The sequence below is a fragment of the Esox lucius genome, chromosome 21 (assembly GCF_011004845.1).
Source record: "Esox lucius isolate fEsoLuc1 chromosome 21, fEsoLuc1.pri, whole genome shotgun sequence".
Taxonomy (NCBI): domain Eukaryota; kingdom Metazoa; phylum Chordata; class Actinopteri; order Esociformes; family Esocidae; genus Esox; species Esox lucius.
In genome coordinates, this window is record NC_047589.1 from 28,189,286 (window position 1) to 28,209,030 (window position 19,745).

A 19,745-nucleotide genomic window follows, 5' to 3' on the forward strand; every position below is an offset into this window, starting at 1 on the left:
GCTGTAATGACGTCATGGGCACAACAGATGACGTGACCTGCTATGACTGTTTATGTTAAAAGTTTTAATAATATTATTACGTTATAAGTGTCATCTACGAAGTGGTCTTCAGCGCTCCACAACAGCTCTCGGAGAACCGGAGGGACGGAGAAAAACCCCGGGAAAATAATTAGAATCAATAAGACTGCGGTTACTATCCCAACAGACCGTGTAGAAACAGCAACATATGCACATACATAATTACTGTGTGCTAATGCTGTTTAGCAGTAATTAAAGGTAGTTCATGTTTCAGATTCACCTGACCAACGGGATTAACTACATTCCTCATGTCGCCCTTCACCTCTCACTCCACCGTTTCTCTCTCTCCTCTCCGCTCTCCCTTCACCTCTCCCTCAGCGGTTCATCGCTCACCTTCGACTTCATTTTCTTTCCCTGTCTTTGTACCTCTAATAATTGTCCCACATCATGAAATTGGCAGGGGTATCAGCAATGGTCTCTGCGCGTGAGTAACTCCTCGGTATCTCTGGCACTAGAGGCTTGATTTTGAAGAAGATTATTAAGCGAATAATGCGTACTGGCACAGATATCAGGAATGTACACAATGATGCAGATTGGCAGTATAATGCACAATTTAAAAAGCTTCCGGTCGGCCGCGCGACAGTAAATTCCCTGCCTCGCCCGCGGTTAAGCCTTGTCTATAAACCAGTAAAGTCACCCGCGGTTAAGCCTTGTCTTTACAATCAGTAAAGTCACCCGCGGTTTAGCCTTGTCTTTACAACCAGTAAAGTCACCCGCGGTTAAGCCTTGTCTTTACAACCAGTAAAGTCACCTGCGGTTAAGCCTTGTCTTTACAACCAGTAAAGTCACCCGCGGTTAAGCCTTGTCTTTACAAACAGTATTATCATCTTAGTTTATGCATTCTGACGGCGTCCTTAACAGTTTTAATGGAACATATAAATAGTTGACACACACACACACACACACACACAAACTACATGTTGTTTCGGTTCAATAGAGACTTGAATTTAAAATGTAACTAACACGTAGGATAATCAAATTTGAATCAAAGCATGTACAATTTAATCTGCGTCATTAAAAATATTTTTTTATTATTAAGTGTAGTAAAATGCTTCATGTACAAAACGTGCCTGTGAATTTATTAAATTGTCTTTAATCAATCATGATAAAATTATAATCTTCCCCAGAATGCTTTTGTTGACTGAAACAGCATACTGCAACTAATCTAGCTGGATTTCTGATTAAAAGAAAATGCTCTCTTAGGATATATTTTGGGGCGTTTCTAAAGCTTGTATTGATAGAGAGTGAGGAAAGAAAAGATTAGAGTTTTTGCAGAAAAATATGTGGGATTTGAACCTATGCTGCAGCAGTACACCTGCACCCGAGGCAGAGTCCAAGACCACCTGACCATACTGAGCTATAGCGATTCTAAACACCTGACCCACCTATGCTACAGTGATTCTTAAAGGAGTTTATGATCCTTGTTTCCGGTGATGTAAATATTCTATAGTATTTGAAAGTGTCACCAGACCGATTCTGTTCTATTACTGATCGGAATTGCACAAAATGAGCTGGATGAGAACCCATTTAATTATTCTGAATTGAAGCCAAAGACTGACACCCACACAAACACACCCACTCACACAGCGCTACTAAATAAGGTCATGTTGAGGGCGGTTGTGTGTGCAGTCTCAGTCTAAAGGGCTAACATGGAGAGATGAAGACACAGGCAGGTTAAAGGTCGTCTGTTGCTAAGTTATAAATTGCTCAGACTGATAAAGAGTGGACACTTCATTCACGGATGCTGAACGCAGGTTAGCACTCACGAACGGGAACACACAAATCAATCTATACTATACTCTCAGTAGGGCAAATAAAACATAAACCCAAGGTTTAACCTGATCACATTCACAGAGTTCATTTACAGAGCATTGTTGGCATAAATCTGTCTGTGCACATAAAAACAGACATTGTGCAAAAACATTGTATAATAAAAAGTTGGAAACATCAGATAACAATGGAAACATCAGATAACCTAACACAATAATTTACAGAACTGTGCAAAAGTCTTAAGAAACTGAAAGTAAAACTAAGGCCATTTATTTGGGCAGTGTTTTAATAATGTATATATATATATATATATATATATATATATATATATATATATATATATATATATATGAATACATGAACATAATATATAAAATAATATATATTATATTCATGTATTCATATATATTCTTTCGTTTTTTTTTTTTTTACAAATGAACACTTTCCACATAAATTACCTTAGTCCAACTTTCAGGTGCCTAAGACTTTTGCACAGTTCTGTGTCAGCTAACATGAGCAAAGCCCAGAGCAGGAGGATAACACAAAGTCCAACACTAATCAGTCACAGGAAATAGCAGAATCACATCGAGCGAGGTGATTGTTTCAACAGAGCCTTGCCTGCAATTTATTACAGCATAATCCAGTCCCGCCACTCAGTACTCCTACCCAACCCGGTGGGCCACAGTGGCGACTGACCTGCTAGCTAACACACAACACACATCCCCCAATGCAACAGACAAGCCCATAACTCTCCCTCTTAATGTTGATTAAACCAGTGGATTTGCAACTTATTGGGGACAGGGATCCCTGTCGTTATAGAACCTACGTGCGTGACCCTCTAACGATCAGTACCAAACTGCGGTGAGATGAGATAACACACAAACAGGTCTAAAATGACTTTGGCAGTGCAGCTGCAGTGATCCAAGGCTTGGCCACTGGAAAGGAACACGATAAATCCTCCCCTCTTGGCAAAGGAGAGAGCATTACGCCTTTTAAAAGCTGACATCCTGCATTTCTACACTGTTTGTCATAGTGTAGAGAGTTTTATTTTTGTTGCTGTTTAAAGCTAATGTACTGCAAATTCTACAACTGTTGCCATAAGGCAGAGGAACTTTCAAAGTTCACATTTCAACTAAATGTATGTTAATAAATGAGTACTTTGAATACCAGTACTTCTGTGTCGATAAACAATATTTTGTTATTTTTATTACAACTTGTAAACGTATTCAACAGATCCCTTGGTCTGTTTAATCCGTTTTAGTTGCTCATAAAGTGAAAAACACAAAAACATCTTCATGAAAACCACTAGACTAAACAACTGGATGCTGTCACAGAGAACCAACCTATGACACACACGTTTCCCATGATCCCGGTCTCAACACGGAATACACATTAAGAAAAAATCACAACATGCCAGAATAATTCCACAAAAGATCAGATTCTCCGCATTGATTGTGAACACAGTGTGGCCACCGTCAAAAACACTGAAGTGAAACGGAGTACCATACCTCCGTGAAACGCAGGGCTAATCACCACCAAAGCCCTGTTTTGTCCAGGGCAGGCTGCACTTCAAATCCACCATGACCGCCGTTAAAAGCCTCTGGCTGAAGTCGATGACAGATTCTGTCTGTCCACCTCCGTATATTTTGTTCTTCTGTTTTGTTTTTGCTTTTTCCTTTCACTCTGTTTCTCCCTCCCTTTCCTTCCCTCCCAACACAGGCCCTATGGGTAGGGTGAAACAAGCTATTACACAAGCTGCTACGCCTTTTCATTAGCAAAGACATGTTTCGCTGTGGGGCTTAATAAGCCTGGTATGATAACAGGACAACGTGGCATGACATGCTATGAGCAGCCGTCTTCTGTGGTAATCATCCCTCGAACTGAAGATTAATTGCCAAATTCAACATACTGTGGGGCAGATTTCTTTTTTTTTTTTTACTTTTCATTTCTCCCACAGGCCACGGAAAAAGTACCCTAACCCTATTCAGAGGCACAGGACTATATGTTTTGTCATTTATCTGACGCTTTTAATCAGAGCCATATACACTGTTTTGTAGTTTATAAATTATTGTTAGCTTTTAACCGAGGGAGAAGGGATGAAGCAAGGCCATATCATCCCTAACTTCCAACTCAAAGCCGGGGATGATAGTGAGGACGACAGAGTGGAAGATGTTAATATGAAGCCAGATTGTCTACGGAAAAAGTCCCTTTTGCTGCCCTGGGACATTTGGTTTTGATCTTTAGATGAGAGTGAAGAGCGTCCCCCACTGGCACTCCAATGCCACCTCCAACTGCGTCTGGCCCCCATCCAGGGACCAACCAGGACCTCGTCTAGCTTCAGAGGCACAGCAGTGGTTTGCATTGTGCCGTGATAGTAAGGTAGACGTTAAGACAAATTCTGATAGAGCTCAACTAGCATGCTGGCAGCACGGAGCCAGAACCCCAAAGCAAACATCCTGTCTGGAGAAAAATCTCCACATTCGGTTCTGAGTAAATACAATCTGCACACCACAGTTGCTTTCATGTGCTTGGAGGGGTTCCTCTCTGCACAGAATTTCCCTGCACACGGAAGCACAAAATGCAACACCAGGGTTAATGAAAATTTTTTTAGGCTCTTTGGTACTATTATCAATAGCATGTTGTGGTCTTTCAAAACTCTTAGTACAACACTCCAAACTGATCAGAACTTCCACTCAAAACAACTTGATGTTTTGAATGCTTTCATTTGGTTTGTAAAAATATTTTTTCCCAGAAGGTGACTGATTCAACCACTACGTTTTTGGTGAAATATAATGACAAAATTAGTAAAGTCATCAAAACATAACAGTGTAATACTCTCAGTTTATTCATTGTAACAATCAGTTAATCCAAGACCAAACAATGTAAGACACATGTTCCAAAATTAGTCTTTGAAGCTCTAAAGATAATCTTTTACAGTTTATTCATCTTTGTTGTGACCTCATACTGGTCACTGGAAGTTCAACATGGCACCTCATGGCAAAGAGCTCTCTGAGGATCTGAAAAAAATAATTGTTGCTCTACATAAAGATGGCCTAGGCTATAAGAAGATTGCCAAGACCCTGACACTGAGCTGCAGCATGGTGGCCAAGACCATACAGCGGTTTAAAAGGACAGGTTCCACTCAGAACAGGCCTTGCCATGGTCAACCAAAGAAGTTGAGTACACATTCTCAGCGTATCCACATGTTGTCTTTGGGAAATAGACGTATGAGTGCTGCCAGCATTGCTGCAGAGGTTGAAGGGGTGGGGGGTCAGCCTGTCAGTGCTCAGACCATACGCCGCACACTGCATCAAATTGGTCTGCATGGCTGTCGTCCCAGAAGGAAGCCTCTTCTAAAGATGCTGCACAAGAAAGCCTGCAAACAGTTTGCTGAAGACAACAGACTAAGGACATGGATTACTGGAACCGTGTCCTGTGGTCTAATGAGACTAAGATAAACCTATTTGGTTCAGATGGTGTCAAGCGTGTGTGGCGGCAACCAGGTGAGGAGTACAAAGACAAGTGTGTCTTGCCTACAGTCAAGCATGGTGGTGGGAGTGTCATGGTCTGGGGCTGCATGAGTGCTGCCGGCACTGGGGAGCTACAGTTCATTGAGGGAACCATGAATGCCAACATGTACTGTGACATACTGAAGTAGAGCATGATCCCCTCCCTTCGGAGACTGGGCCGCAGGGCAGTATTCCAACATGATAACGACCCCAAACACACCTCCAAGACGACCACTGCTTTGCTAAAGAAGCTGAGGGTAAAGGTGATGGACTGGCCAAGCATGTCTCCAGACCTAAACCCTATTGAGCATCTGTGGGGCATCCTCGAACAGAAGGTGGAGGAGCGCAAGGTCTCTAACATCCACCAGATCCGTGATGTCATCATAGAGGAGTGAAATAGGACTCCAGTGGCAACCTGTGTAGCTCTGGTGAACTCCATGCCCAAGAGGGTTAAGGCGGTGCTGGAAAATAATGGTGGCCACACAAAATATTGACACTTTGGGCTCAATTTGGACATTTTCACTTAGGAGTGTACTCACTTTTGTTGCCAGCAGTTTAGACAATAATGGCTGTGTGTTGTGTTATTTTGAGGGGACAGCAAATTTCCACTGTTATACAAGCTGTACACTCACTACTTTAAATTGTAGCAAAGTGTCATTTCTTCAGTGTTGTCACATGAAAAGATATGATCAAATATTTACAAAAATGTGAGATACTGTATATGTATAGTCTACATGACTGTGTGTATGTATGTGTGTGGTGTCTACTGGACTGGGTGTATATATATATATATATATATATATATATATGTATTGTCTACAGGACTGTGTGTGTGTGTGTGTGTGTGTGTGTAGTGTCTACAGGACTGTGTGTGTGTGTGTGTGTGTGTGTGTAGTGTCTACAGGACTGTGTGTGTGTGTGTGTAGTGTCTACTGGAGTGGGTGTGTGTGCATACCTAACATCTGTGTGAGAGAAAGTTACATAATGGGTGTGTTCCCTGTAGAACACAGAACTGTAACAAAACACACCGTCCCAAATGGTTTAGGGACGACCCATTATGGGGATCAGAGTAAAAAAAATTAATCACCTATAATTACCACATGCCAAGCAGTGCGAGGGACTGACCCCGATGACCTCAGCCACCTGAGGGAGTCGCTGAGCTATGAGACCAGAGACTCCCTACTGACGATGCCTCCCCCTCCATGGAAGCTGCTGGCCAATTTGCATTTCCATACAGGGAGACTGCAAAGTTAACCGAGGTCGCCAGGTTAGTGAACGAACATGCCCTCACAAGCGCTGGCTCACGTGAACTCCTGGTTGGATGAAAAGCCACATATCTTGGCACAGATGCCCACGAGGAAGGGTTGCCGCAATCTTCGAAGTATCTCAAAACTGGTGGGAGTAGCTGCAGTGAAACGTTGGCGTAGATACAGTTGGATGTGACGAAATTGTTCTCTCTTCTGTTTTTGTAGGTTTTCCTTTTGTTCTAATGATTATTATGTTTTTGCCTTTGTTTATATTTAATTGTTTAAAGACAAAAAACACCCCCAGTTTATTTTTGGTAAACAAATCCTGTATTGCCAGTTTGGACACGCTTTCATGTAAAGGATCTTTTCAGTATAACATGGCCTACATAAAATATAAATTAATAAGGCTAAATGTAAGCAGCACGTTTAACATGTTGCATATTTATGCAATAGATGTTGTAATATTGTGTTCTAAATTTGGTAGTACGAATTCCTATGTACTGATGAACCTAATAACCCCAGTGTGTTTGAGATTTAGTTTGTTTTAAACCAAAGTGTAATGTTTTCTGATGACCGTAGACCAATGACGCCTGCAGAAGTGGCATTGGGAAAAGGGAGAAAATACCATCTTTTAGCCTCTTAAATAACTTTCCACCGCCGGAATTAGTTTAATTTTCAGGCACAATGATGGAGCGTTCATGTGTGAGTTCCACTAGTTGGACCAGAGCAGTTGTTGTTTCACAAAACACTTCGAAAGGTTGCGGGCTACGTTAGATACGACAACGATTTTATTTACAGTTAACTTAAAAAAAAATAAAAAATGAAATTAACATTCTACTATTTCTTTTTTGCAAACATGGCACATCGAAATTATTATTTCCAAAACCCATTGGCGGAAGCATGTTACTTTTAAAACATTCTTTCTACAGACGTCCTTTTTCGAATGGTCTTTAAATATATATAGCCTACATTTATTAACGTTGAACTCACGTCTTCTCCGTCCTCTTCCACTTTGCGTCTTGCTCATGAGCCTTTTGCGCTACTCTTCTTTCTCCTATTCAACTGGAAACTTGACTTCTACTTTCGCCGCGTCATTGACATTAACCGTCTACCTGTTTAGTGGAGCCCTTAAGGCGACTTAAGCCCTTGCGGCAGGAGGAGGTCTTAAAACACCACCGGGAAAAATCTGAAAGAAATGTGAGTAGCCTGCACATAAAACGCTGGCCCGCCATTCCACACCGCGCCCTCCGCATGAAATGTTTTTCTCTCGCCCTCCAAGCGTGACACATTGGCCATGTTCGAGAGGACAAAAACCCTACAGGTGACTGCCAACTGACCGACTAAAAATCACCTTGTATCTTAAAGACTGAATCATCACTAACCTAATGGTGTATCAGTCAGTCAGTCACAGATTACTCATAAAACATAGACGTTTTACAACTCTCAAACATGTTCAACTTTGAGCATGTGAACCTGGTTTGGTGATAAGATTTTCACTTTCTGTTACAAAAAGATTTTTAGCGAGTAGATTAGATTAGGTTAATGGACTATGCCTACAAAGGTGCGGTACATCAAAAAATTGATGGAGACGCACTCACATATATACAGTATCTCACAAAAGTGAGTACACCCCTCACATTTTTGCAAATATTTGATTAGTACTTTTCATGTGACAACACTGAAGGAATTACACTTTGCTACAATGTAAAGTAGTGAGTGTACAGCTTGTATAACAGTGTACATTTGCTGTCCCCTCAAAATAACTCAACACACAGCTATCAATGTCTAAATTACTGCCAACAAAAGTGAGTACACCCCTAAGTGAAAATGTCCAAATTGGGCCAGTCCATCACTTATATCACCTATATCGACGCCACCAAAGCAGACCGCTATCTGCTCCTTTGTATGAGGAGGAACAGGAGGAGCATTGCCAGAGCTCTACAAAATGACCTCCAGCGGGCTACTGGTGTGCATGTTTCTGACCAAACTGTCAGAAACAGACTCCATGAGGGTGGCATGAGGGCCCGACATCCTCAAGTGGGTCCTGTGCTCACAGCCCAGCACCTTGTAGGCAGTTCCAGTTCCTGGATGACGAAGGCATTGATGTAATTGATTGGCCCTAACGTTTCCCAGACCTGAATCCTATTGAGAACCTCTGGGACATTATGTACCAGTGCATCCAACGCCACCAAATAGCGCCACAGACTTTGCCTAGATGACAGCTTTGCACACCCTTGGCATTCCTTCAGCATGCTTTGTGAAGTAGTCTCCTGCAATAAATTACGAGGTGTGCCTTGTTAAATGTTAATTTGGGGAATTACTTACCTTCTTAACGCGTTTCAGCCAATCAGTTGTGTTGTGAGGTATGGTTGGTATTTGGAAGAGGCCTCATGAAGCTGGTTGAGAAAATGCTCTGAGTATGCACCATCGCAAAAGGTGGCTACTTTGAAGAATCTAAAATATGAATGTATTTTGCTCTGTTTAACCCCTTTCAGGTTACAAAATAATATATGATTCTGTATGTGTTATTTCATAGTTTTAATGTCTTCACTATTATTCTACAATGTGGAAAATAGTAAAAATAAAGAAATACCCTTGAATAAATAGGCATGTCCCAACTTGTTTCTGGGAGATTCTGGGAGGAATTGCACTAACAGAACAGGAGCGATGAGGTTTCACCCTGACCCTCTTTCCCTTTCTGTCTCTTTTTTGCTTTTACTATCACTGAAATTAAATGTAGCAGGGCCCAAATTGGGGATACAATCGATAACAGTGGGGCAACAATTGATAACATTGTCAAAGCAATTGAAAAACAACAATAATTCAATATAAAATATTTAAGAAAAGCGAAATAAACAACCAGGAAATAAATGTTGAAGACATTTTAAATGTTATGTTATTGTTATTAACCCTATCATGCCCCCCTCTCTGTAATGTCACTGAATAGCCACTAGAGGGCAGAGTCTCACAGGGTTGATTCAATGAGGCTCATGCATTTTTGTCTTTGTATCACTTTCTCCCTCTCAAACACATGCTTTTTTAAATATTCTATTTCCTAACTATCCCCTAACTGTAAACCTTACCCCAATCCTAACCTTAAAATTTACTTATATCCTAAACCTAACCTTAATCATCTATACTTTATGCCTAAATCTAACCTAACGTTAGACCTAACCCTAACCCTAAACACTTAAGCAGGAAAAACAAACTTATTCCTTGAGGACTGATTAAAACGCCTTGTGGGGACCCAATGATTCCCCCCCCCCCCCCCCCCACACACACACACACAGACTTAGATTTTTCGTTTTTCTAAAGCATTGACCAAGCAGAAAAATCTATATTAATCAGGGTTTGTGTGTGTGAGTTCTTGTGAGATTGATGATGCAAGGAGGCTAATTATTTTTAGTGTTGAATCATTGGATGTAATTAATTATCCCCATATTAACTCCAGATGAGAGGCAACTCACACACACATTTACTTAGCTATCTAAATGGGGACACCAAAGATGTCCATACTTATAAAAATCCCACTTTTATAGTGCCTAACAGTAAGTTTATTTGAATTTAGTCCCCGTACACACACATACAAACTAATACACACAAAGAACACACAGGTACAAGTAAATATAAATACTTTATTAATGTATGTATGTTTCATTCTGATACACATGTTCTTGTAACAGGTGTTATTCCATGCTTTGTGATAAAATGTGAATAGTTCCATGCCTGCTATTGTTCCTACATTTCATGTGGTTGTTGTAAGTGTCCCTGAACCTCGTCTACTCCATTTGTTGTGTTTACATGTGGAGGTGTTATACCAATTGGCTCATACAAATCTAGGTTGTAGTTGTGGACAACGGATTTGACCATTCAATTTTGAAGTGTCAAGCTACATGGGCCCTGCAATGCCCTAATTAACTGCTAGGCTGAAAGCCGTCCCAAAACATAAGAATGGTCAACATACTAGCTAGCTACTTGGTCACTGACTGTACACATTGTCGGTGGGCATATCCCCCTTTTAATTGATAATTTGTTCATTGCCAAGGAGTTGCTTCTATGGGACAATTTTGACTGGCCTCAACTGTGATACTGCCACTTCACACAGGGAGGTCCCTAATGAGACATTTCTGTCCCGATGTGGTCCTGCAGTGAGGTGTAACTGGCAGAATTAAACAGCCAGGCTTTATATATTTCTTACGCCTCCTGTCAGCTGAACCATAAATTGTTGTCAGGCCTTTTGAAAATGCATCATCTCCAATAGGGATTCAGACAGGACCCATTCATAACCCAGAATTGATTTTTTTTTAAAGTGGCCACATTGAGGGAGTGTCATTCAGGGCACGTATTGCGGTTAGCATAATCACGTTTTTATACAGTCTTCCAAAAAGGTAATCACAAAGGATAATCATGAAGGGAACAATCACTCTGGAGCTTAATTTGTTAGCAAACAGGCTGAGAGACAGATTCAGGCCCTGGAAAATAACTCCATTTCTGCTTAGTTTATTTTTCATTTTTTAGGGTCACTTAGTGCCCTGCATTAAATTGGGGGAGGGGTGGCTCTCATGTTTACCAGGTCCTTTGTGGTGTTAAAACTATTGTAAGAACCATCTGACAATACAGTGAGAGTAAGTACATATTTTGTGCATGTGGAGGTCTTCATTTAAAGGCTTTGACGTATTTAACAAATTACACTTAAAGATCATACTTTGCTGTCATTTACTCATTTACTAACTTCAATTGCTGGTATTGCCCCCTATGGCTAAAATAACTAAATGATTTAGTGTTGCTATTTCCTGTAACTCTCTATTAGTCTCTTACATCGACTGGGAGACATTTTTTCCCACCCTTCTTTACAGTGCTACTACAACTGTGTAACGTTCAAGGGTTTTCGGGTATGCACGGATGATTAAGTCCCCCAGACATTTTGACAGGATTGAGATCTGAGCTTTGACTCTGCCATTTCACAACCCTCCATTCCTTCTTTTTGAGACATTCATTTGTAGATTTGCTTGTGTGTTTTGAATGATTGTCCTCTTGCACGATCCATGTTCAGTTTACGCTTCAGATCTTTGATGTACAGGCTCACATTCTCCTCAAGCATTTTGTGGCACAATATGGTTGAAGAACATTCGCCAGGCCTGGGGGCAGCAAAGCAGTAACCGTGATGTCACTGCCTCCATGGATTGTGATTGGCTTCTGGTTTTTCTGTTCAAAGGAATTGTTTTGTTTTTGCCAAACATGGCGCCTGGCAAACAAACGCTGCCTTTGTCTCACCTGCCCGGAGCACATTGTTCCAGTTGTATTGATAATGATAAGGTGTTGACTGGCCAATGTCAGTTGGGTGATATTATATTCTTTGTAGGGAACAGAGGCTTTTTTCTTCTTGTCCTCTCATTTAGGCCAGGTCTTGTAGATAACTGCTATTTAATGCTCACAAGCTCTGCCATACCTTTTAAAGGTTCTGGTTGAGGTATATTGGCCACGTCATCCCACTACACCTAATTATATTAATAGCGCCAAACAATTTCAATAAATGAAGAATGTTTTTTATTGTTTTGTCAACAGCAGTGTTTTCTAACCTTTTTAATAGCAGCTAACCACATAGACCTCAATGTTCGGAAGCTCTATGAACTGCAGTGTTATTTAAATGTCTATGGGAAGTGCAAAGCGATGGTCCAGTGCTAATGCCCCCGGGTCCATACACATATACAGCTCCCCGGAGGAAAGTGGGTTCAATTCCCGTCTCTCGCCTTCCTGTGACTCCCTCTGATTCCTACTGTCAATAAAAGCCTGGCAGAAAACAATACTAATAAGTGACCAGGGTCACTGTCCACCCTCCTTATAAAAAATAAATGTTGATGGGATCTATAAGTGGTGGTTATATTTGCCAACCCACTGACTGGGTGGAGCGTGTGAGCTGTATAGAGAATGGGATGCTAGACTTCAGAGTATACATAGACCATCTCAACTGACCTGTTTACTGTGTCAGTATACCCGTAACCACCTAACTCAACTGACCTGTTTACTTTGTGTCAGTACACCCGTAACACAACTGACCTATTTACTATGTGTCAGTATACCCATAACAACCTAACTCAACTGACCTGTTTACTTTGTGTCAGTACACCCGTAACACAACTGACCTATTTACTATGTGTCAGTATACCCATAACAACCTAACTCAACTGACCTGTTTACTTTGTGTCAGTACACCCGTAACACAACTGACCTATTTACTATGTGTCAGTATACCCATAACAACCTAACTCAACTGACCTGTTTACTTTGTGTCAGTACACCCGTAACACAACTGACCTATTTACTATGTGTCAGTATACCCATAACAACCTAACTCAACTGACCTGTTTACTTTGTGTCAGTACACCCGTAACACAACTGACCTATTTACTATGTGTCAGTATACCCATAACAACCTAACTCAACTGACCTGTTTACTTTGTGTCAGTACACCCGTAACACAACTGACCTATTTACTATGTGTCAGTATACCCATAACAACCTAACTCAACTGACCTGTTTACTTTGTGTCAGTACACCCGTAACACAACTGACCTATTTACTATGTGTCAGTATACCCATAACAACCTAACTCAACTGACCTGTTTACTTTGTGTCAGTACACCCGTAACACAACTGACCTATTTACTATGTGTCAGTATACCCATAACAACCTAACTCAACTGACCTGTTTACTTTGTGTCAGTACACCCGTAACACAACTGACCTATTTACTATGTGTCAGTATACCCATAACAACCTAACTCAACTGACCTGTTTACTTTGTGTCAGTACACCCGTAACACAACTGACCTATTTACTATGTGTCAGTATACCCATAACAACCTAACTCAACTGACCTGTTTACTTTGTGTCAGTACACCCGTAACACAACTGACCTATTTACTATGTGTCAGTATACCCATAACAACCTAACTCAACTGACCTATTTACTGTGTGTCAGTACACCCGTAACCACCTAACTCAACTGACCTATTTACTGTGTGTCAGTACACCTGTAACAACTGAACTCAACTGACCTATTTACTGTGTGTCAGTACACCCGTAACACCCTAACTCAACTGACCTATTTACTGTTTGTCAGTACACCCGTAACCACCTAACTCAACTGACCTATTTACTGTGTGTTAGTACACCCTTAACAACCTAACACAAGTGACCTATTTACTGTGTGTCAGTACACCTGTAACAACTGAACTCAACTGACCTATTTACTGTGTGTCAGTACACCCATAACAACCTAACTCAACTGACCTATTTACTGTGTCAGTACACCCGTAACAATCTAACACAACTGACCTATTTACTGTGTGTCAGTACACCCGTAACAACCTATCACAACTGACCTATTTACTGTGTGTCAGTACACCCGTAACAACCTATCACAACTGACCTATTTACTGTGTGTCAGTACACCCGTAACAACCTGACACAACTGACCTATTTATTGTGTGTCAGTACACCCGTAACAACCTAACTCAACTGACCTATTTACTGTGTGTCAGTACACCCGTAACAACCTGACTCAACTGACCTATTTACTGTGTGTCAGTACACACGTAACAACCTGACACAACTGACCTATTTACTGTGTGTCAGTTCACCTATAACAACCTAAGACTTACTTACTTCAAAAATAACTAAATGTGTCGTACTTGCCAGTGTGCTCACATTAAAAAAAGTGGAAGACTTTGAAGTTGAGGCTAGCCTTAGCATATGAAACAAAGTTAGTTTGGTCCCTCTAGCTTGGACCGTTCAGATAATATTTTTATAATTAATTAACGCTACTTGTGCAAATGTGGCTATTTTAATTTAACCATAGTCGAAAACAGTTTACTAGTTTGAGTTCTGATTGCCTATTAACGAAATCAACTCAGCTGGTCAGTCTAGCTTCAAGAAGCTGCGGCAAGCCAACCTAATTAGCATTAGCAAACATGCTTACACTGCATGGTTAGGATTAATTTGCCTGTAGGTTCCCCATATTTTCAAATATCATCATACAATTACTGCCACCTTAACGTGGTGGAGGGGTTTGAGTACCCGAGTGACCCTAGGAGCTATGTTGTCTGGGGCTATATGCCCCTGGTAGGGTCTCCCAAGGCAAACAGGTCTTAGGCGACGGGTCAGACTAAGAGCGGTTCAAACCCCCCTTAATGAAGAACAACATAATGAGTACCGTGACGTCGCCCGGTATGGCGCAGCCGGGGCCCCACCCTGGAGCCAGGCCCGGGGTTGGGGCTCGTATGCGAGCGCCTGGTGGCCGGGCCTTCCCCCATGGGGCCCGGCCGGGCTCAGCCCGAACGGGTGACGTGGGGCCGCCCTCCCGTGGGCTCACCACCCACAGGAGGGACCATAAGGGGCCGGTGCGAAGAGGATCGGGCGGCAGTCGAAGGCAGGGGCCTAGACAACCCGATCTCTGGACACAGAAACTAGCTCTAGGGACGTGGAATGTCACCTCGCTGGCGGGGAAGGAGCCTGAGCTAGTGCGTGAGGTTGAGAGGTTCCGATTAGAGGTAGTCGGGATCACCTCTACGCACGGCTTGGGCTCTGGAACCACACTCCTTGAGAGAGGATGGACTCTTCACCACTCTGGAGTTGCCCATGGTGAGAGGCGGCGGGCTGGTGTGGGTTTGCTTATAGCTCCCCAGCTCTGCCGCCATGTGTTGGAGTTTACCCCGGTGAACGAGAGGGTCGTTTCCCTGCGCCTACGGGTCGGGGATAGGTCTCTCACTGTTGTTTGTGCCTACGGGCCGAACGGCAGTGCAGAGTACCCGACCTTCTTGGAGTCTCTGGGAGGGGTGCTGGAAAGTGCTCCGACTGGGGACTCTATTGTTCTACTGGGGGACTTCAACGCCCACGTGGGCAGCGACAGTGACACCTGGAGGGGCGTGATTGGGAGGAACGGCCCCCCTGATCTGAACCCGAGTGGTGTTCAGTTATTGGACTTCTGTGCTAGTCACAGTTTGTCCATAACGAACACCATGTTCAAGCATAAGGGTGTCCATCAGTGCACGTGGCACCAGGACACCCTAGGCCGCAGGTCGATGATCGACTTTGTTGTCGTCTCATCTGACCTGCGGCCGTATGTCTTGGACACTCGGGTGAAGAGAGGGGCGGAGCTGTCAACTGATCACCACCTGGTGGTGAGTTGGATCCGATGGCGGGGGAGAAAGCTGGACAGACTCGGCAGGCCCAAGCATACTGTAAGGGTCTGCTGGGAACGTCTGGCCGAGTCTCCTGTCAGAGAGATCTTTAACTCCCACCTCCGGCAGAGTTTTGACTGGATCCCGAGGGAGGTTGGAGATATTGAGTCCGAGTGGACCATGTTCTCCACCGCCATTGTCGAAGCGGCCGCTCGGAGCTGTGGCCGTAAGGTCTCCGGTGCCTGTCGAGGCGGCAATCCCCGAACCCGGTGGTGGACACCGGAAGTAAGGGATGCCGTCAAGCTGAAGAAGGAGTCCTATCAGGCCTGGTTGGCTTGTGGGACTCCTGACGCAGCTGACGGGTACCGACAGGCCAAGCGGGCTGCAGCCCGGGTGGTTGTGGAGGCAAAAACTCGGGCCTGGGAGGAGTTCGTGAGGCCATGGAGAAGGACTATCGGCTGGCCTCGAAGAGATTCTGGCAAACCATCCGGCGCCTCAGGAGAGGGAAACAGTGCCCTACCAACGCTGTTTACAGTAGAGGTGGGCAGCTGTTGACCTCAACTGAGGATGTCGTCGGGCGGTGGAAGGAATACTTCGAGGATCTCCTCAATCCCGCTGTCACTTCTTCCATTGAGGAAGCAGAGGATGAGGGCTCAGACGTGGACTCGTCCATCACCCGGGCTGAAGTCACTGAGGTGGTCAAGAAACTCCTCGGTGGCAAGGCACCGGGGGTGGATGAGATCCGCCCTGAGTACCTCAAGTCTCTGGATGTTGTGGGGCTGTCTTGGTTGACACGCCTGTGCAACATCGCGTGGCGGTCGGGGACAGTGCCTCTGGGATGGCAGACCGGTGTGGTGGTCCCTCTTTTTAAGAAGGGGGACCGGAGGGTGTGTTCCAACTATAGGGGGATCACACTTCTCAGCCTCCCCGGGAAAGTCTATGCCAGGGTACTGGAGAGGAGAATACGGCCGATAGTAGAACCTCAGATTCAGGAGGAACAGTGTGGTTTTCGTCCGGGCCGTGGAACACAGGACCAGCTCTATACCCTCTACGGGGTGTTGGAGGGTTCATGGGAGTTTGCCCAGCCAATCCACATGTGTTTTGTGGATTTGGAAAAGGCATTCGACTGTGTACCTCGCGGCATCTTGTGGAGGGTGCTTGGGGAATATGGGGTCCTGGGTCCTTTGCTAAGGGCTGTCAGGTCCCTGTACAACCGAAGCAGGAGCTTGGTCCGCATTGCCGGCAGTAAGTCAGACTTGTTCCCAGTGCATGTTGGACTCCGGCAGGGCTGCCCTTTGTCACCGGTTCTGTTCGTAATTTTTATGGACAGAATTTCTAGGCGCAGCCAGGGGCCGGAGGGTGTCAGGTTTGGGGACCACACAATTTCGTCTCTGCTTTTTGCAGATGATGTTGTCGTGTTGGCCCCTTCTAACCAGGACCTTCAGCATGCGCTGGGACGGTTTGCAGCCGAGTGTGAAGCGGTGGGGATGAAAATCAGTACCTCCAAATCAGAGGTCCTCAGTCGGAAAAGGGTGGCTTGCCCGCTTCAGGTTGGTGGAGAGTGCCTGCCTCAAGTGGAGGAGTTTAAGTATCTAGGGGTCTTGTTCACGAGTGAGGGAAGGATGGAACGGGAGATTGACAGACGGATCGGTGCAGCTTCTGCAGTAATGCAGTCGATGTATCGGTCTGTCGTGGTGAAGAAAGAGCTGAGCCGCAAGGCGAAGCTCTCGATTTACCAGTCAATCTACGTTCCTACTCTCACCTATGGTCATGAGCTTTGGGTCATTACCGAAAGGACAAGATCCCGGATACAGGCGGCCGAAATGAGCTTTCTCCGCAGGGTGGCCGGGCGATCCCTTAGAGATAGGGTGAGAAGCTCGGTCACCCGGGAGGAGCTCAGAGTAGAGCCGCTGCTCCTCCACATCGAGAGGGGTCAGCTGAGGTGGCTTGGGCATCTTTTTCGGATGCCTCCGGAACGCCTTCCTGGGAAGGTGTTCCGGTCCCGTCCCACCGGAAGGAGACCCCGGGGAAGACCTAGGACTCGCTGGAGGGACTATGTCTCCCGGCTGGCCTGGGAACGCCTCGGTGTCCCCCCGGAAGAGCTAGAGGAAGTGTCTGGGGAGAGGGAAGTCTGGGCATCCCTGCTTAGACTGCTGCCCCCGCGACCCGGCCCCGGATAAGCGGAAGAAGATGACATGACATGACATGACATGACATCATACAATTAGACATAGTCACTCATTGTAGTGTTATCAAAATATCACAAATTGAGTGATACAAATTATAACTCTACTGTTGTTATGGTCTGACAAATTACAAAATCTGTGAATGATAATGGACAATAATTACACCAAACTCCTACTAGGTAGATACTATATACAAATCCTGACTACCTAGCCTAGTCTAATCCAATTTCTAACACATTAACCTTAAAAAAAACCTTAACAAGCTGGCTTGCAGATAACAATGCATATGTTTCAATAATCACTATACTTAATCAAACTGGAAACAAAGGCCCAGAACTCTTCAGCAAGGGATTTGCTGTACAGGTGTTGGTTATACTGGCTTGGGAAAGAGCAGCTTGTAATCAGATCAGGTCAGAGGTCAAGTTCTGCTTCAAAACAGGGCTTGAGATTAGTTCTGAAAGTCCCCTGAAATAAGATCATAGGTAAACATTTGAATGATATGATCAGTAGCATTACATAGCGGTGAAAACACACGACCAGTAAATTAAAGGTTGCTAGATTGAATCCCGAGCATGCCCGAGGAAAGAACCTGCCATTCTAACCCTAGATGCACCTGAAAGTCACTCTGGATGAGAGTGTCTGCTAAATAACCGAAGTGGAAATGTGACATGTCATAATACATTCATAGATTGATATACTGCAGACCTACATCCATAGTGCAGGAAGCAGCGCCAGGTTTGATCGATGCCTCCAACCGATTCCCTGTAGACGTCTACATTTGATTGGTCCATCAGTCATCCCCACATGATGTGACTTTGGTCATTCCTCCCCTACAGCTGAAACACCACTATCCGTTATTCTCTCTGTACCTGCGGTTACGCCACTAAGAGCAGTCAAGAGTTTTTTATCACCGTATGAAAATGTATTAATGTGATCCCGAGGGGGCCCTCACAGCTGTGGGGGGGGGGGGGGGGGCTGTTGGAGCCTATAAGACCCTACAGGGAAATGTATTTTTAATTTGTGCGCAGTCTCATCATTCTCCCGCCGCAACAACCGGAGAGACCCGCTTGTATTTAAAGAGCCAGCGCAGCGCGAATGAGAGTGGGAAAGAAATACAGGTGAATCGGGCCTCTACAGCAGTTTTGTTTGTGTCCCTCTGTTGTGCCTAGCTTGTCCCTTTCTCTCCGGCTGATGGCCAGTGCTGGAGAGCGTTAAGCTGACTGTCGCTCTCTCACTCCTCTGAGATGCTGGACATCACCATGACAAACAAACAGCCCAGACTGCAGTCTGACAATGAGTAGTTATACTTATCTAGTCTTTTCTATTTCATCCTCTCTTCTTCACCCTCTCTTCTCTCTCCTCAGTTCTCTGTCAATTCCCCACTTTTTTATCTCTCTTCCTCTCCTCAGTTCTCTGTCAGTCCAACTCTCTCTTCGCTCCTCAGTTCTCTGTCAGTCCAACTCTCTCTTCTCTCTCCTCAGTTCTCTGTCAGTCCAACTCTCTCTTCGCTCCTCAGTTCTCTGTCAGTCCAACTCTCTCTTCTCTCTCCTCAGTTCTCTGTCAGTCCAACTCTTTCTCCTCTCTCCTCGGTTCTCTGTGACAATCTCCATCTCTACTCTATTTTCTCCATCGGTCAGTTTTCTGTTAAAGCCCCTCTCTTTCTTGATTCCCTCGTCCATCTCGGTCTTTCTCTGTGTCTCCTCAGTTTTTGCCACCCCCCACACCACCCCCAACCCCTGTCAATACCTCACTCTTTTTCTGCTCCTCGGCCTG